The sequence below is a fragment of the Phalaenopsis equestris genome, unplaced genomic scaffold (genome assembly GCF_001263595.1).
Source record: "Phalaenopsis equestris unplaced genomic scaffold, ASM126359v1 Scaffold001082, whole genome shotgun sequence".
NCBI lineage: Eukaryota > Viridiplantae > Streptophyta > Magnoliopsida > Asparagales > Orchidaceae > Phalaenopsis > Phalaenopsis equestris.
The window spans coordinates 350,714-371,617 of record NW_018165521.1 but is presented as its reverse complement, the minus strand read 5'-3'; positions in this window follow the sequence as shown (position 1 = coordinate 371,617).

Here is a 20,904-nt window from a genome sequence, read left to right as displayed (position 1 = left end):
GGATGGTTGGCACCTCACTTTCACCAAAATACCAAACTTGCCCTTTTGCCCCAAAATTCACCCAATTTATTAAAACAAACCCAAAACCAAAATTTGACCAAAAATCCTAATTTTACCCAAACCATCCAACTTTGTTCAAAAAACATCTCAAACCATTTGAAACTACCCAAATTGCCCAAAACTTCCAAAAATTACCAAAATACCCCTAAATTTGCCAAAATTACAAAAATACCCTTGGTGGCCCAAACTTTCCCAAAACCCTCAAAATCTTCTCAAATGTCCCTAAAATCAATTTTGAAACACTCCATTGAGCTTTGATTGATCAATTTGACCAACGATGACTAAAAGCCCCAAATTGCCCTTAAAGGCCCAATTTCCCCAAATTCATTCTAAATGCCATCAATTTGACCCCAATTCCCCCAATATTCAATTCTAAATTCAAATACATCATGATAAATCTCAATTAAAACCAAATCCAAGTCCAATTATCTTACATTTGAGTCCAAATTCAACCCAAATCAAAAAGCCCCAATTTGGCCTAAAACCAAAATCCCATTAAATTGAACCCCCAAATCATTCCAATTGCCCCAATTATGCATCATAAACTCTTTAAAAAATCTCCACACATAAAATTAAACTCTCAATTGGCCTTGTTCAAGCTTCAATTTCACTGAATTTCAACCCAAATCCAAAATTCCTAAATTTTCCCCAATTTACCCATGTGCCCAAATTCCACCAAATTGAGTGGTCTAACCCCTAAATTGATACTCAATTGATGTTTAGAACTCTTCGTCACATCCCTCTAGAAAATTTTTAACTCTCAATTTGTACTCAACCTAACTCTAGCCTAGCCTAAGCCCAAGTCTAGCCCAACATCCCCAAATTGATCAAATGCCCAAAATCCTTCAAATTGACCCACCAAATCAATTTAAAATTAGTCAAAATATTTTCTAAAATATTTTTGACAATCATCTAGACAAAATTGATTAATCAATTTGGCTCAAATTCATGGCTAGTCAAACCCAAACACAACTTCAAGACAATTTATCCTAAATTGAACTCATGCACCAAAATTGATTAAGCCATGCCAAATTTGCCAACCAAGGACCACTCCATCCACCAAGTGCACCCTAGTGACCAAGCTAGGCTCACCTAGCCCATCCTAGATGAGCTATGGACCAATTGTTCCCATTGAACTCATGCACCAAAATTGATTAAGCCATGCCAAATTTGCCAACCAAGGACCACTCCATCCACCAAGTGCACCCTAGTGACCAAGCTAGGCTCACCTAGCCCATCCTAGATGAGCTATGGACCAATTGTTCCCTGATTTAAGGGATTTTACCCCATATTTGGCCTAAACTTGAAATATATTCGCAATCATTGCTTACTCTTGGGTGTTAATCATAATTAGCCACCCCCTGGCCTCCCTGAGCTCAGAGGTGACTAGACCCCAGCCATCCACCATCTTAGCTACCAAAGAAGTCACCCCAAAAGAGCTCCAAATGGCCAAAACTCAAAATTTGAACTCCTTGACTTAGCTCACTCCAATTGGATGCTTGTGCTTTTCTTCCCTCCATCCAGCAAGTCTTACCACCCATCAAACCCCCTTGAGCTCCACAAGGCAGTAATGACTTCAAATTGACCCCTCCATGGAGAAAGAAGAAGAACTCAAAAACCTTGGGGAAAATATGCAGAAATCTCACCATAGCCTCTCCAAACCTTCCTAAAATGAATTCCCTTGCTCTCAGCCACCCTACAGAGCAAACTTCTTCATTGAAATTTGCCCCAAAATCAGGACAGATTTCTTCACACCTCCACATTTCACCAAACGCCAATTAACTATGGACACACCATCCCCACATTGGAGGAGTTGATTCCCCACAAATGACCCGACCTAAACAGCCTCTAACATTGCTCTAGACCAACACCTAAAATTAAACTTGATCGAAATCATACCTAGACAATTCACTAGGGCCTAGCACTTCATTTGGAGGTTCATTAGGTCCATTCAAAGTTGGCATAACCATGTGATTGAGGCCTTCCAACTCAGACAAAGGTATTGAACCTTAAACCTAATATGAGCCTATTTCAATTCTACATACATATTTACTGTTTTTCATATCGTATAAGCCATATAGACATGTTCTCCTTGAGTAGATGAAGGTTTATGAACAAACCCCATACGATTTGGTTGACTCTAGCTTGAGATCTTAAGCTTTTAGTTTGAATGACTCACGAGTTATATCACTTGGGGATGATGAACGGATGTCGTCCGATCGCACGTGTATTGGACGGACGGAGGAGATCAAGTCGGACGAGCGGATGGAACGAAAAGGCGGGCCGTGTGGCAAATGTGTTGGCTGGCGGCGTCAAATAGCAGAGCGCTTCTTAGAGGCTTCAGAGCTGCTGAGGTTGAGGTGGCATCGCGTGTTTAAGTAGAAAAATATGGATTTTCTATATTTAATTAAATGCCTAAACTTCGAAAATCCATATCTTTCTCTCAAAAAACCATAAAAATAAAATAAAAATATCTTCTTGATCAGAGAATGAAGGAGAATGATGTAGACTAAAATTAAAAATTATTTGATGAATTTTTGATTTTTAATGAATTAAATACTCTCTGGAGTATTTTAATTCAATATGATCAAGCGTTGGTCACCCTGGCTTGAAATTTTGAGGATATGTTCCTTATGGCAGAGGCTATGTCCTCTAATTTTTCAAAGGTTTGAGGACATCTCTATGCTTCTAACCTTAATTTTATGACTATTTTGGCTTATTTTAATTATATAAATTAAAATACCACTTGAAAAATTATGGGAATAATTTTAGTAGGTTATTTATGGTCAAAGAAGCTTAGGAAAAATGTCATGATAATTTAAGTTATTTTGTACATTTCTATAGTTAATTAAATGTAAATATCTTGCTTTAATTTATTTAAACTAAATACGAATCAAAATTAACCAAATCACTTCCACATTGTGCATAAAATCATTTTTACCCACTGTAAAAAGTTAAAATTTATTTGACTAAGTTGAGCATTAAGGTTGATTTTCTAAGAAATCTTATATTTTTTTACAAAGATAACTATATTAAATTAAATGCTAATAAGGGAAATTGTGAAAAGTGATTTTCTGAGTCCCTTATGATCAGGAGCACTTAGGAAAAATAAAAATCATTTTTGATAAAATACTTTATTTTTTAGCTTTATTTTGAATTAAAAAATAATTAAAAATAGTTAAAAATTCCAAAAAAATACAAAAATATTTCAAACTGTTCCTCATGGTTTCATGATCACTTAAGACTCATCAAAAAAACTTTCATAATTTTTCTAAGTTAAAAATAAATTTTAAAAGCTTAAAAAATAAATTTTCTTTATTTTTCCCATTAAAATATTTATAATAAATAAATTAAAAATTATAAAAGTACCAAATTTGTTTTGCCGAGTTCTCTAAGCTCAGAAAGGTTTAATAAAAAAACAAAGACAATTTTTGGTAATTAAAACATTATTTTACATTTAATTAAATCATTAAAATTCATTCATGATTAAATAATAATGACATAAATTTAATTCAAAAAATTTTGGAATTTTTTCTAAGTGTTTCTCTAACCTAAGGGGACCTCTAATAATTTTCTCATGAATAAAAACTTTATTTTGGCTAGTTAAGTAAATCAATTTTGAAAATACTTCTTTGTGAATTTAAATAGTTATTTAAATTAAATTAAATTTTGAAAATCCACATCTTCTCCTCTGATGTTTTAAGCGACCCATGGATAGGACACTCTAAAGTCTCAAAGTCATTTGAATTTTGATTAATGAGTTATGAAGTGAAGAGTCCGAAAGGCAAATGAGTAACTTTAGATTTTGGTGCCATAATTAAAATTTAGGATTAATCAAGGGAAATTGGGTAATTTTGATCTTAATAAATTTTTGGATGATTGAAATACATTTGGATTAAAAGATAGGAACTCACTTTCCACCTTTTCCATAATAAGAACAAAATTGTAATTTCCTTAATTATCATGACTTGGAAGTCAATCAAAATTAAATGATCTTCAAGTGATGGGTTTGAGTTAAGAAGATAATATTTCATTAATTTTAGGCCCATAATTGATGACAATGTGATCTTTTAATAAGAATGCATGTCATTTAAATCAAAATTCTATTAGTTACCATTTCACCTGTTGTGATTGTCTAAGGTTTGGTAGTGACCTAGGCTTGGCATTTAAACTCATTTGATCAAATTTAGAAGATAACATGATTGATGATTACCACCTTTTCACACTACAAGTATGATTTTAACTGTGGAAACCAAAACTTTTACTTATTTAATCTTGCCTTAGGGGCACCCACCCACATAACTCTTAAATGAATATCGATTGATTAATTGAGTGTCCTAACCTTGGCATAAATGAAACATCAAGTTTCTTTAAGCAATGTGATAACCTTAGCTTGACCTTGGATGATTAATAAAATGATATGATAAGTTCAAAATGAACTCGAAATATTTCAATAAGTCCTCAAAGTGTTTCAGGGTCATGCTCCAAGCACTTTCAAATCTCTTGAATATTTTTAAGGATGAATCGAAATTCCTATATTTTGTTATAAAATCATCCACTAAGATCTTTCGAGACTCAATATAGTCATAACTTGGGGTTTGGTAGCTATACCTTCATCTACTACTGCAATTTGAATTCTTGGCAAAAAAGTATATACATGTTGCCAAAGCTAACCTTTCAGGTGGAGGAGCGAGAAGAATCGACAGGTACTCTTTTAAGTTATTATATTTACTTTTTCATACCTCTTGTTTCTTGCATGCATGCTTAAGGTCACCCTGCATGTCAAAACCAAAATAAAAATTAAACAAGATACAATTCACCGCCACAACAGTCAAAATATAAGACAACTCAAAAATTAATCAGAAATAAAACAAGAAAATGAAAAATGCAACTAAATTAAAATATCTCTATCGGATAATTGGGAATCCCTCGAAGGAAGTAACATACGGTTGCTAACGAGAATTATCATGGTCTAAATGAAAGTACAGAACTCATTAAGTTGAGTTTAGTAAATTCATTTGGTCTAAGAGAATTCGAAAGAAAATAGTGGTGCCAGAATAGTGGTGCCAGAATGAATGGTGCCAGAATGAAGGAACCGTAGGATCCTAATCGGTGTCACTTTAATCAACTTTAACATTCCCCATAATACTTAAATAACTTTAGAAAACATTTGATTTGATATCAAGAGCTGACACATTAGAAAACGTAAACTTTCCATGATGAGGTGCTTTGTGCTAGCATTATGGGAAGCACGGCCATCTTCAACAGCAAAACATGTCTACACCAGCTAAACAATTTCATAGAATTAAACAACAAGTCATAAGACTTCAAGGTTGTTCTACTAGTTTGACATAAATCCTCAACTTATCTTTAGGCCTTTCTGTAGTTTTGTTATACAACATAAGCCCAAACTCGTTTTAGGATTCCGAGGTTGTCCTTTGTTGCGACCTAATTCCTCACATCTTTCAGGTTATTTGTGTCATCATCTCACATGAATGTAAGCCCTAGATTAATAAATGTGGTAGGATGAAACGTTTAAATATTTCTCTTCTAAATTGAAACCCAACCATAAGATAGCTTGGTAAGTCACTGAGATTCACCCCAGAATCTGTGACATCCCCTAGTTCTTCTTCCTTTGGATTCTATGATATGTTCCAAATTTAAGTCATTCCCATTTCACACCTCTTTATCCAATCTCATTGAAAATTTTTATTCCCTTGAGCTCCTTGAAGATAAAATATCCTCTGATTTTTATAGAGAGTTTTCGTAGATGACTTCGGTCATCTAGGATGTAATTAACTATAAGGGCTTGCCTTTATAGGAAACTTGTTCAAACTCAGCTTAATATAAATCATATTTAACTTCCTATATTAAATAGGGGAACTTAGCGGCTTATAAATAAAATGATTTTGCAGACCAAACGAATGTCATATATTTCTAAGTTTATTTGATCGAGCCTCATCCTTAAGTCTTGTGTTTATCTTTCGGGATAAATAAATAGCTTGAGGTGTAGTACTCTTTCATTTAAACTATGAAAGATATTAGATCAGTTTCATTTCATATTTTTTTCTAAGATGTGTGTGTGTGTGTGTGTGTGTGTGTGTGAATCAAATGTCCCTTTGAAGCTGGCGATGAGATTTTGATTCCAGCAACCTACAACTTCTACAAGACGACCCCGCTAAAAATAGTGTCGATAGCTTCTAGTGACTCATCTAGGGAATTAGTTTCTCTCTCCATTTAAATTAGAGAATATTATCTTCACATTATCGGCAATGTGTCCATGTCCTTTATGGACCAAATTCCCCTTCTTCCGTTGGCATGCTTCACCCATTTCTTTCTTAAGTAAGTATGGTCGACTATTTTGGACTTCAAGACCGTCTGTTCAACCAGCTTTAGACAGAGAGATTCAAGAGTTCATTAAGAATTTTAATCTTTGTGTGGGGTCGGACCTCCAATAGGTGTGTTGGTGGGCTAGTTCCACCGAGGCGTTGTATGTTGTGAAGTCGATCCCGCACTGGGTCCTAAACTTTACTCTCCTCTTCATGTCCTTTTGAGTTTAGTTTTTTTTTTTTGTAAATTAAATCAAATTTTGTTGTGTTGTGCTTGCTCTTTAACCTTATATATATAATTAATTAAATTCTCCTATTTTCAAAGTTACTTTTACTAAATTCTAAATTTTTCACAAATTGAAATTAAAATAAAAACTTGCCTAGTCTACAGCTGGACCTTTGTTATTTTTTAGTGCTCGCACTAGAATTACAAGTTGTTGGCCTAAAAACTAACCCCAGATCTTTCATTTTGAAGCTATTGTAATGGCGTTCCCTACGCTCACTTTCTCGTGCAACCTGCCGACGATCCATGACACCTGTAATGTCACTCCCACCATGAAGTTTGGAGTTGGATTTGAAGATCTCGAGGCGATCCTCGAGAAAGCTCCTTTTGTCATAATGAATGTTACCCTTCCTGAAGTTCAGAAGACATCTGTTGAGTTCAACCTAAACTCTCCCAAGGATTTCCTATCTTACAAGAAGGTGAAGACTACTGCCACCACGACACTTGATAAGTCTATTATTCCTGTCTCTACTAAGGGAAAAGATGTCATGATCATTGAAGATACAATCAAATGATTCACTATCCCACTGTTAGTGTTTGAAATTGGACCAAGTTCAAGAACTGTGTTATTGACTCGGTCATAAAGAAATACCACAGCGGGAAGGCTACAAAAGCCTAAATTTTTGAAGAAATGTCTGTTGATGAAATTCCTCACCAGGAAGAACTAGAGTTACTTAAGGCTTATCCAATTCTGTGAGGGAGAAGATTCCATCCCTTAATAGACACCAATAGGTACAAATATATCCATAAGATTGCTGCTACTTTACCATCACCTCATGGACATGGTGGGGAGGGAAAGAAGCCTACTACTATCACCCGAGTAAGTACATTATTCTAGAGACTACCTACCAAAGAGGGTTGTTCAGTTGGTGAATTACTTAAATGAGTGTGATGTGCAGTATCCCCTCGCATGAAGAGAGAAATTCTATGAGATGGCAGAACTTCCAGATGATCTCAAAGGTCAACGAAAACCTTGCCTTCTCGCATTCCCATTAGGTTCCATCTAGGAAGCAGAATTGATACCACCGTCATCACCACCAATTCTACCGTTTATATTCCAAGACCTGTAGTTCGTCGACCATTTAAGTCACATCTGGGTTCAAGAATTCTACTAGTTACCAATCATAGAGATGTTTCTAAAATTCTAAAGAAAAAAATTAAGAGGTTACCCCGTCTCAAGACATCACCATCGAAGAAAAAGGTATGGTATCTAAGGTCGTCGTACCAATACAGTTGAATGAGCCCATAGGGCAGGAACATGGAATAAAACAAGGGTCCAAAGTATCCGACATTGTCGCAGCTATTGGTAGAGAGATGGATGAACAAATAGAAGATGTTCAGTAGAGTACTCCAGACCTTAAGATGATACAAAAATTATTAAATAAAGAAAAAGCTGAGAAGCTCAGGATCGAGATTTCTAAGCTAGCCTTGAGAACATAAGGTTTCCGTTGATGATGATGATGAAGATTTTGACTTTAACGACTATCTCATTGAAGACTTCATGGATATTCATGTCATCGAAACCATAATCGTAGCATCTACGTGTGATTCCCAACCTCTCGTTGAAGTGAATGTCGTAGATGATATGTGTAGGACTGTTCTACTAAGGGACGAGCAAATCGGCCAAATAAAGAAAAGGATGGAAGAGATGGCCACTTCCATGGTTGCCATGGCTATAGTTCATGGACAGACTCAAGCATAACAGTTAACTTCAATGGAGGATAACCAGCCAAAAATTAGACATATTACAAACGAAAGGAAGGAATTTTCCTTGGAAAATAGAGGAGATGAACAAAATAAGGATTCTTCATTGAGCATCATACCATAGAAGGAATTTAAACAAATGGACGAGCAAGTTCGGGAGGTCTTAGCCCAGTCTAAGGGTGGTGCATTGATTTTAAAGGGTAGAACCTACCCAGAGGAGTTTCATGCTTTACCCTACCCTAAAGTTTTTGTGTCACCAAACTTTAAGATATTTGACGGGACTAGAAATTCCAGATAGCACATGACACATTGTCGAGCTAGTTGTGGTAATACCAAAGGTAATAAAGCCTTTCTTTTCCATTATTTTGTTAGCAGCCTATCAATAATTACACTTTATTGGTACACCGAGCTACCTAATGCATTAGTGAAGACATTCGCCGAGTTAGAATAGTTGTTCGTGAAGAGATTCGTCGGAGCGCAACATCATGTTTCTATTGGAGATCTTGTAGTAGAAAGGCAAAAGTTTAACGAGACTCTAGTAGATTATATCTTGAAGTGGAGAAACCTTCGCATGAAGTGTGAACCCCAGCTACAAGAACATCATGCAATTCAGATCCTACTCAAAAGCATCCATGGGCCAATAGTTTTCATGCTTAAGGGACTCACCATCAAGTCCTTCGAGAAGCTACTCAGCAAAGCTATAAATTTACAAGAGGAAATTAAACACATGGATTCTCAAAAGAAATCAGAAAAGGCCAGAATAGCCCAAATATCCGAGAAGAAGTCTAGGACATTGGCAACAGTTGATAAGAGAAAGAAGCAAATGAAGATATAGGCAAAACATTCTCTTCAAGGTTCCAAGTCGTCATCACAGCATGCTTAGTGAGAAAAACAACATTATGGCCAGCCTAGCTAGCAGTCTTATCAAGGAGGATCACATTAAATAGAAAATAAGAAGAGTCTGACCATTTGGGAATGAAATAAAGCAGTATTTTCTTACAAAGATGAAGTTGTGCCCAAATAGTTCAAAAGTCTGAGTTCAGATTGGCAGATCCATAGAAACCTAAGGAAGTTGACAAGAAAGATCAGACTAATTATTGTCCATACCAAAAAATGCTTAGACATAGTATAGAGGAATGTTTTGTCTTCAAGGATTGGCTCGAGAAAAATTTTAAGGAAGGGAATATAAAAATTTTGAAGCAATATTTAAAAGAACCTGAAAAAGATTTTTTAAATATGATTTTGGCCGAGCCAATGTCTCCAATAGATATGTATTCAAAGAAATATGAATAGAGTATAGTTTGGATAAAATCATCTATGAAGATACTGAATGAGATCCAAACTGCATCAGCACAAGCCGCCATTCAGAGTCTTCAGCCTACCAAGCCAGAGATGGAAAATTTGCTAGAGAAACCACCCCAACCAGAAAAGAAAGAGAAGAATGACATCGTGAATGCTGATAGCGTGTGGGGTATGAGAGGGGCTGCCTCTGTTAGATTGGTTATCTCGGATTCAGAGAAGAATATCCTCGAACCCTTTACTATGTATGAATATCTTTTTTTCCCACTGGGGTATTCTGAATATAATGATTATGATTTCAGCTGCATTTTAACTATTTCTAGTGATAACGTAACATATTTTGATCAATCTAACTTTGATATCAATTCTCAAACCGATCCTCATATCATACTTAAGTCCAATGAATCTGTTAACCAGAATGAAGAAGGTGTCGAGGACATTGGTTGCGATAGCACTAAAAGTGAGGAGCCAGTCCTCGAGCATCGTGACACACCACTTGGCATCAATTTGGGTCGCTCTGTTGAAGAAGAAGCAACAAAAAAATTACCTAATACATTGCAAGAAGGAGGAGAAGTTACAAAAATAAACCTAAGGAGTGGAAAGGTATTACCCCCAAGAACAGCTCCTGCAGATAATGAATAGCAAATTGTAACTCAAGAAGAGCTACCTCCACCTCCGTTAGTGTAAGAGCCACACAACCAATTGAGAATTGTAGGATTATATTAAGTGGATTATAATGTGCTAGCTCATCTTAGGAAGTTGCCCGCCAAATTAAGCATCTATGATGCTCTGATCCTATCAAAGAAGATGAGAGAGTCTCTAGTTATAGCCTTGCATGACCTAGAGATTTGCTTAGCTCAGTTGGCCAGCACATCCTCAGATGAAGTTTATTCATTAACAGAACAGTCTCAGATAAGTTTCATAGATGAAGACTTGTGGTCCAAAGTTTTAGAAGATCCTGGAGTGTCACTTTAATTGAATTATCTTACGGACTTTGGCAGATTTGGATATTGAGGCTCAGGAGCTTACAATTGATAAAATTGTGTTAAGAGGATTTAATGAGAAGAGAGAAAGAGCCCTTGTATCAATTACACTACTTAAGAATGTTGGAGAATTGGGAACAACTGCTAAATTCCATATCATGGACACCGAGACATTTTTCAATGCTCTACTTGGTTGACCGTGGATTCACGAACACAACATGGTTCCATCATCCCTACAACAATGCATTAAGTTTTACAAAGAAGGGAAAGAACATTGCATCAAGGGAGATTTACAACCATTTTCAGTTCATGAAGTTGTAATTCATGAAGATGTCACCTACTACATGCCTCCAAAGAAAATTTTCTTCTCTCGTGAAGTTGAGACAAATAAAACTGAAGATCTAGAAGGATTACAAATGTAAAGCCATTAAGCTTCACTTCAGCGATCTTCCACCACTCTTTTGCAACGAGTTGGTGGGGGTTTTTTTAGTTCGTACAGTCAAGGTCGAGGCCAAAGACATGGATGAGAAAAAGACAATACGACTACTGGATGGACTATGTCGACCATCAACATTGATGATGAAGAAAGCTCCGAGGAGGAAACGATGACGATAAAATAGAAGAAATCACAATATGAGATCTCCTTGAAAGATGTGGAGAAAAGTGAATATGAGTTGATTTATGATCGCATAAACCATTATGTGTATTACATGACCCTTACGCCGATTATCCCTCAAAAGGTTGAGAGTTTAGAGGTCAAGGAATTTTGTAGCATTGTTATAAAGCCGATCAAATTTTACAGTGCTGCTACTTCTGCTAATCTTGAAAATCATGTAAATTTATAAGAGAATTCTAATGAATTAATGGAATTAACTTTTGGTTACTTTTCTCCTTGTGTACAAAAGTTAATTTAACAGGGATATTTGTCAAAATAAATGCAAAAAGATAAGCTATAACTTTTGAAAAATTATGGAATGTTAAAAGTCGAACTCCCAATTCGTCAATGATTCAGAAATTTGTATGGTCTTTACTAGCGGGTTGGAAGAGGATTGCCCAATGTAGAGGATGACTCTCAAGATCAATTACGAGAAGACGCCCTGCTAGAATTTAAGAAAGAAATTAAATCAACTGTTGATGAATTGAAGAAAATTAACCGGTAGATTGAAGAACAGCCAGAGCAACATACATTTATAAGTTCTCTACTCGACATTGAAGAATCTTCAAAATTAATCAAGTAAATATCGGAATTCAAAGAGATTGGCATGGAGTTATGATGAAATGCCATGATTATCCCAGAAGTCGCAGTGCATAAGTTAGGTGTGGACAAAGATATGACCCTAATAAAGCAAGCTCCTAGAGGAATGTGCCTGGAGATAGAGGAGAATGTCATCATCGAGGTAATGAAATTAATAGAATTTAACTTTGTGTGAGAAGAGCAATACCCCAAGCAATACCCCACGTGGTGTGAGAAGAGCAATACCCCACGTGGTTAGCTAACATTGTGCCACTTAAGAAGAAAAATGGACAAATTCGTGTATGTGTCCACTTCAGGGTTTTGAACAAAGCATGTCCAAAAGATGAATTTTCGTTGTAGATATTAGGAATGATGGTGGACATTGCATCGACACATGATATTTTCTCCATCATGGATGGATCTGTCGGATACAATCAAATCAAGATGGTTCCAGACGATGTAGGGCTTACAACATTCAGAACACCAACTAGGATATTTTGTTATGCAGTAATGCCGTTTGGATTGAATAACGCCTGAGTAACATACCAACGAACTACGATCAGGATTTTTTATGATCTCATTGATAACCAAGTGGAATGTTATGTGGATGATTTGGTCATCAAGAGTATATAGAAAATAGACCTTTTGTACGATTTGAGGACCATGTTACAATGATTAAGACAATATAATCTAAAGATGAATCCTTTAAAATGTGCCTTTGGCATCAGCTCCAGTAAATTTCAAGGATTCATTGTCCGTCATTGGGGAATCGAGACAAACCCGGATAAGATTAAAGCTATCTTGGAAATGAATCCTCCCAAAACTTTGAAACAACTACGTTCGTTCCATGGAAAGTGGGCATATCTGAGATGCTCTATTTATAATCTCTCAGGCAAGTGTCAGTCCATCTCAGCATTAATTAAAAAGGATGCCAAATTTGTTTGGGAAAAGAAATGGCAATGGGCCTTCGAGGATGTTAAACAATATTTAATGACACCTATTTTGGCAGCCCCTATCATAGGAGAACCGTTGATCCAGTATACCGCGGCCTTAGACGACTCTCTCGGAGCCCTATTAGCTTAGGTAATATACAAGGGCAAGGAAAATGCGCTCTATTACTTGAGTCATCGTCTAATACTGACGGAGGTGAAGTATCTGCCTATTGACAAGCATTATCTAACTTTAATCCCAAAAGCTTAGGTATTACATGCTTTCTCATAAAATTACCTTAATTTTGAAAGTTAATCCATTACAATATTTGATGACCTGACCAACACTTTCCAAATGTTTAGCAAGATGGATAATGATTTTATTGTAATTTAATATAACTTTTGTTCCCCTCTGCGCTATCAAGGGACAAATCTTAGCATATTTTCTCGCAGCACACCCACTTCCAGCTGGGTCCTCTCTTAATGATAAATTACAAGATGAACAAGTGTTACAAATGGAATTCTCCAGTGCACAATGTTGGGAGATATACTTCGATGGAGCTTCGTCAGCCAAGAAAGACAAAGGATCAGGAAAAGTTATATTGGGTAAACTAGGAATTGGTTTGATTTTTATCAGATAAATGTATGTTGAAATTCTCCTACCACCTGATAGAGTCGTGTACAAACTACAAAGCAAAATATGAAGCACTAATCCTCGAGTTGGAATTGGCATTCTCAATGGATATAATGGATATTACCATATATGGAAATTCATAACTTGTCATTCAACAAGTCACCGAACAATATAAGATTTTGAAGCCAAGATTAGCAGAATACCAGAGGTACACAATGAAACTGTTTGAACAGATCCCCAATGTGACTCACTACTGTATTCTTCAAGAAGATAATGCCCATGTTGATGCTATGGCAAAACTTGCAAATGAATTGGCATGTCTGGAGGATTCCATTGATGTTACAATACGAGGAAGACGAGTTTTGTCTCGGATCGACCTCGACAATCTACATAATCTCAGAAGGGAAGAAGAAATGATGATTGCTGGAACGACAAATAATACTGAAGATTGGTGCAAGCCATTAATAGAATATTTGCAGACTAGAAAGTTACCAGAGGACAAGTCTGAGGCATACCATATCATGAGAAGGGCTAGGTTTTATGCTCTAGTGGGTGATGTCCTCTACAAAAGATCATTTGATTAGATGTGGCTAAGGTGTCTAAGTAGAGTAGAAGCACATGATATCATTAGTGAAGTACATGCCAGATTGTGTGGAGCTCACTAATAAGGGCAAAATATGAAAATGAAGATCAAAATACTCGGATATTATTGGCCAGTAATGATGTTCAATTGCACAGATACAACCAGAAGGTGTCACCTTTGTCAGGTGCATGGGGTGTTCTTACACCAACCTCTGAATGTGCTACACCCAACCGTTGACTCGCGTCCATTTGAGTGTTGAAGCACAGACATAATAGGTCCGATAGATCCTCCTTCCTCAAAGGGACACAAATTCATTTTTGCTGCTACAGATTACTTCTCCAAGTGGGCAGAGGCAGTGCCATTATGAGAGGTTACAACAAAGCACGTCCTTTAATTTTTCAAGAGTCAAATCGTTTACTGTTTTGGTGTACCACGCAAAGTGATTTCCAATAATGGGACAACCTTCAAGAGCACAAAGATCAACAATTTCGTCAAAAGACATGGGATAGACTTGAGATACTCTATAATTTTATTTCTCAGGGCAAACGGACTGGCCGAGGACTTTAATAAGACACTCGTGCAAATTTTGAAAACAATACTAGAAAATATTGGACTATAATAGAAGAGATTGACATAATAAACTTTTAGAAGCTTTGTGGGCCTACCAGACGACGTTCATAACTCCTACTCAATGTACACCCTACACACTTGTGTACAGGTTCTAGGCCGTACTATGGTTAAAAGTCCAAACACCATCTCTCAGATTCACTGTCACCAACCTAATTACAACTGAAGAAAGTGCAAAACTCAGAATTGAAGAATTCGAAAGTCTTGAGGGAAAGCAGCTAAAAGCGCAATAGAACATGGAACTTTACCAAGCAAGGATGGTACAAGTTCATGACAAATTGGTCCGCCCGAGGACGTTCAGAGTTGGTGACCTCATTCTTGTTCTCAAAAGACCTATTCTTACACATCACAAGATAGGTGGAAAATTTTAGCCAACTTAGGAGGGACCATTTGTCGTAGAAAAGTTCTATTCATGCGGAGCCTACCAACTGGTGGATTTCTGAAGTGAAAGACCTATGTTGTCGATCAATGGATGATATTTGAAGACATACTATATAACTTGACATTGCTCAAAATGAGATTTTGAGATTTTGATGGTTTTGGGGTTGTTTATTTTACCAAACAACTGAGACTGGGATAAAAATTTTGTAATAAAATTAACCTAAATAAAATGAAAATTTTTTAATTTATGTACTTCATTTTTCTCCTTTCTACTTTTAAGTTTCATATTTTATTAAATTAAAAAATATATATATGTATATAAATAAATAATCTTCACACCCATGTAAACAAAAATTTTGTCTAATAAATGTTTTGTTTTGTTCTTGTTCCTATTAAATTTCAGCACACTGATGTTTTTTCTATCATCTATAGAAGAATTGTCAGGACGAAAGCTGATTTTTACTTTCAAGGATGGCTGGAATCTTGTATTTAACGAGGAAAGAGAATCTTAGGGTAGCATCATAGACTTTAACTTGGACTTCGGTCAGGTCGACATAGACTATGAGGGTCCTCTGATGGACGTGGTAAGTCATCGAGAGAAAGAAGGGTTATCATCACAGTTGAAGATCAGCACTTAAGAGGATTCCTCACTGAAATGGAAGAAAGTGATAGTGCAACGAAACTTGATGGAAGGGAATAGTCGCTTGCCGTCTATGATAACTGCGCCAATAGGACATCTAGTCAGTGCTGATGATGAGAGACTACCAGATGCACAACTAAGAAGAACGCAACACCAAAATATCAATCATCATAAACACAGAGCCTTCTTACATGAAGAAAAAAACTCCTTAAAGAGGAAAAAAACTTACTAACCGTAACTCATGAAGGAGAAATCTATGATCCTTACAGGAGAGAGACTTCCGCTAGTTTGCTGCCACAGAGATCGAGTCTGATTTTGCTTTAGAGTCGACATTATCGGTAACTATAGATGAGCTTTGCGTGGGTTACCCAACGTGTAACACTGAGATCCCCAGACAGATACCAGACACAAAAGTATTTGTTGAATATCCAAAAGGTAACGTCCTCCACTTATAGTGTTACAACACTCTGGAGGAGTACACATCTAATGATAGTGGATTTCAAACTATTGGCCACTTAATTGGAGAATCATACAACCCAATGGATACAGAGACAACACAAACATGGATTCCTATGGATATTGAAATGAGGGAGTGGCCTTGATAGTCACAAATGGTTACCATGGTAGAATTAGACAAGATGAGCAAGGTAAAGAGAAGATAGTTTGAATGTTGTGAAGAAGTTCAAGGAAAATTTGTCAATATGCTGGAAGGTCTGAAACTGTACACCAGAGTCTTTTCTAAAAGTGAAGAAAGAAGCATTCCTGACTGCGTATTCGACCTGAAGGATAGAGGTCGAACTGGTCTTATGATGGAAAGAACTTTTTCAGAACCAAGGAAGTGGATGCATGGAAAAAGTAGGATAACCATTCAATGTGGTTGTTGTTATAATTTCACCAAGACTAGGTAAGGGAACCCCCAAGGGATCTTAAGGTACGACGAGGTGGATCCATTGTCTCCTACAATAAAGTGGATGATAAAAAGGATGGTCAGATGGAGCATGTTGCTAGCAAAATGCATTCCAAACAATTCTATCATCAATATTTATGAAGAGGGAGATGGTATTCTCCCACATATAGATCACCATGATTTTGTCTGACCTTTCTACACGGTCTCGTTCATGAGTATGTTGACCTCACTTTTGGTTGAGGTTTAGTTTTTCCTCTCTAGTAGCCTAAGGTCTAGCCATAGGACTCTCTTATTGACTATTCTTAGAAAACTAGAAAAGGCACCCTCACCACCAGAAATTCCAAACTCTTCTCTACTCAACTTGAAGTTCCACATGTTGGTCGAAACCTCTAAATACTTAGTAGGTGGGGTCACTATGGGGAAAATTCAAGATGAGTCACCCTTAGGACTGTTGAACCTTAAGGTTGACCCTGGGTGTTGGTCTCGAGCTGAGGCACTCACTACACTTATCTGCACTCAGAATCACTTACAACCCTGAACCGAAATTTCTAGCCTAGGTCCCTTAATCATTTTGGGATACTCATTTAGATGGTCCCCTAAACCTACTAGCCCTAGGGCTATAGTTTAGTTAAGACCACTACATAAAGGACTCAAAATGGGGTTTCCATTGGTCCATGGCTTATTGATGGTAGTTGGCACTCAAACTCTACTAAGATACCCAACCTACCCTTTTGCCCATGAGCACCTCGAATTACCTAAACACCCTTGAAAACCCAAACTTTGCCAAAATTACCATGTTTGTACCAAAATTTTATCGAAATTCATTTCAAACCTTTTGAAAACCTCTAAATTATCCAAAATTACCCAAAATCTCTAAAGATGGCCAAATTACCAAAATAATCCTCTATAGCCCAAAATCCTAAAAATTCCAAAAATTCTTAGAAAATCTCAATAAATCCCAAATATTCCTAATTTCATTTCTCTCAACTACCACTTGACCGAATTTGACCATCTTTAACCAAAATCCCCAAATTTTCCTTTAAAGACCCAAATTTCCCTAAATCCAACTCAAATGTCCATCAATTTCATTTCAATTGACCACAATTTCAATCTTAAACACAAATTCAGTTTTGATATGACCAAAATAAATCAAGTACAAGCTAAATTGGTCCATGATTTGAGCCCAATTATTATTTGGGTCAAAACCTCAATTTTGACCATATGACCTAATCTCACCAAATTGAACCTATAGCCTAGTCATTTGGCCCCAATTAATGTTGAAAAATCTTTATAACATTCCTAAAGTCCAAAATCAACCATCAATGGCCATGGTGAAGCCTCATATTCATTTTATTTTGGCCTAAACACAAAATTCCCAAATTTAGCCCCAAATTGGCTAAGTCCCCAAATTTTACCCAATTGATTGCCTTAACCTCCAAATTGGCATCCAATTCATGTTTAAAACTCTTCATAGGGTCTCTATTGACCATTTACAACAATCAATTTGTACTTACCCAAGGCTAACCCAAGCTAGACCCAAGCCTAGTCCAACATGACCAAATTGACTAAAATTCAAAATTCCCTCAAATTGACCCTTCAATTGAGCTCAAAACCACTTTCACCCTTCACCAAAGTTATTCCTTATGATCATATACACCAAATGCAACAATTAATTGGGCCAATTGACATGGCTAGCAAATGCAACAATTATTTGGGCCAATTGACATGGCTAGCCTAGACCAAACCCAAGACTTGGTCATTTGCAACCACTTGGACCCATGCACTAAATGTGACCTAACCACCGTAAAGTCACCAAATTAACTCCATCACAACCATTAGTTGGACTTAGTGACCAGTCCAAAAATCATGAAACCACCTAAATCAAGCCATGGACCAAAGGTCCCACAAATCAAGGGATATTATCTCCAAAAATTCATCTGCTTAAGATATCCTTACCAAAATTAGGTATTATTGCACTAAATTGCTGTGACATATTTTCCTGGGTTCCCTGAGCTCCTTGCTACCTCCCCCTAGTCGGTTGGCTACCCTAGTGGTTGGAAAAGAACAAAATTGGGAGCCAACCCCATGGAGCTTCACCCAAATCAAATTTAGAGGCCAGCTCAACCAAACCAATTGATGGAGCTCCTTTGCCCTCCACCTAAGCACCACATTACACCTCCTAATTGGCCCTGACAGCCACCATAACCCCATTTATATAAAAGACCACCTCCCACAGCCATGGAAGAAGTGCTGAAATTTCCTTAGTGAGGCCTCTCCCAACTTCACAGAGAGCTTCCCTAAGATCCTCTCAGTGCATTCCAACCATTTTCTCTCACCAATTCCCATTGTCAGAGCTCAATTTTGATCTTGGAACCTTGCTTGAAATCAGAACAGAACCCAATACACATCCACAGTCCACCAAAACTAATATTAACTCTACCCACACCTTCACAATAGTGAAAGAAGCCAAAGCCCCATTAAATCCCTCTTCCACAGAACCTCTACCATGCTCTAGACCAACACCCGAATTCGAGCTTGGTCAAATCCACACCTAGACATTATACCAAGACCAAGGACTCAATCCCTAGCCTCTTTGGATCATAACGAGCGTGCTAAGACCCTTTGATTGAAGCTTCACTTCTTAGAGAAAAGGTATAAAACATCACCTCATCCTGAGCCTTTTTTGATTCTCCATTTAATTAGACTTAATTTAATTGCATGATTACCATATGGGTGTTTGTCTCACTTAGACGAGTCCATAGGACCAAAACTGAGGTGATTTGGTTGAGTCTAAGCTGAGATCTGAGGGTTTTAGTGTGGACGGTCACAGGATCATTCTATCGGGGACGATCGGGGACGATGATGAAGTCGTTTGATCAAGCGTATATCAAATGGACGGAGGAGATCGAGTCGGACGATGCTTCGGGGCATAAACAGCGGGCCGAGTCAGCAGCTACATGGACGGAGATGTCCAACCAGAGCGCGCCATACATGTCTTCGGAGCCGTCGTAGGTTGAGGTGGCAAGCGCGGTTTAAATAGAAAAAGAGGGCTTTTTCTATTTATTTAAATACGCCTAACTTATAAAATCCATAACTTTGTGTAGAAAAATCACAAAATAAAAATAAAAATACTCTCTTGCTTAGTGAATAGAGGAGAACAATGCGGAATAAATTTCAAGTCCATTTGATGCATAAAATATGTTTAATTAATTAAACACTATTTGGGATCATTTAATTCTCCATGCATATTGATACATCACCTTGACTTGAAATTTTGGCACCTGGCCCTGTGAAGTCTGCTTCAAAGTTGTAGCCTCTTTCAAAGGAAACATCCTCTAATTTTTCCAAAGTCAGAGGATGTTCCTATACATAGATCCATATTTTTCAAGATCTTGCACATTATTTCCTTAAAATAATCATAGAAATTAGCATATTGATTAGAAAATTCTAAGAAAATTTTTGAAGTTTCACTATGACTAGAGGAGCTTTTGGAAATAATTCCATGGGTCAAGTCATTTAAAATGCACTTAAATTTTACAAACACTAAATCACTAAAATAATTAATTTTAGAAAATATAAAAATTTAAATGAATTGATTTTTGATCTCCACTGTGGTTTATGATCCATGGAATTCATTATAAAAAGTTCAAAATATTTTGAGTTTTTTTGATAACTTACGTTGTTTTTTAAAGATAAATAACACTTTTAAAACCCAAAATAAAACTCAAAAAATTATGAAACTTAGTGTCTTGAGTTTTCTGTGATAGGGGATATTGTATAAGAATAAAATAATATTTAGAATAAAAACTTGATTTTTAACCTATTTTAAATATTTAAAATAATTAAAAATTGATAAAAGACACAAAAATAAAAAATTTCATGAAAATGTTCTAATGTGCTTTATTATCACTTAAGAAAAATTAAAATATTTTTCCTGATTTTCTAAATAAAGATATTGAATTTCAAAGCTTAAAAATAATTTTTAAAGGCTAAACATGAGTTTTTCACTAAAATAATTCCAATAAATTAATGAAAAATCAAATAAATATGAAATTTGCTCCTCTAGGTTCTCTAACCTTAGGGAGATTTTTTAAAAATACAAAACTTAATTTTCATCATTTAAAATATTTTATTTTTATTAAATAACCTAAAACTTTAAAATAATTCTGATAAATCACAGAGAACTCAAAAAAATCATGAAATTTGGTCCAAAGGCTTCTCTAGTCTAGGTCTACCTCTAGTAAAAATTTCAAAGGATTAGAATTTACCTTGGTCAAGTTAGGAATTTTCTTTGAAAAATCCTATTTTTGC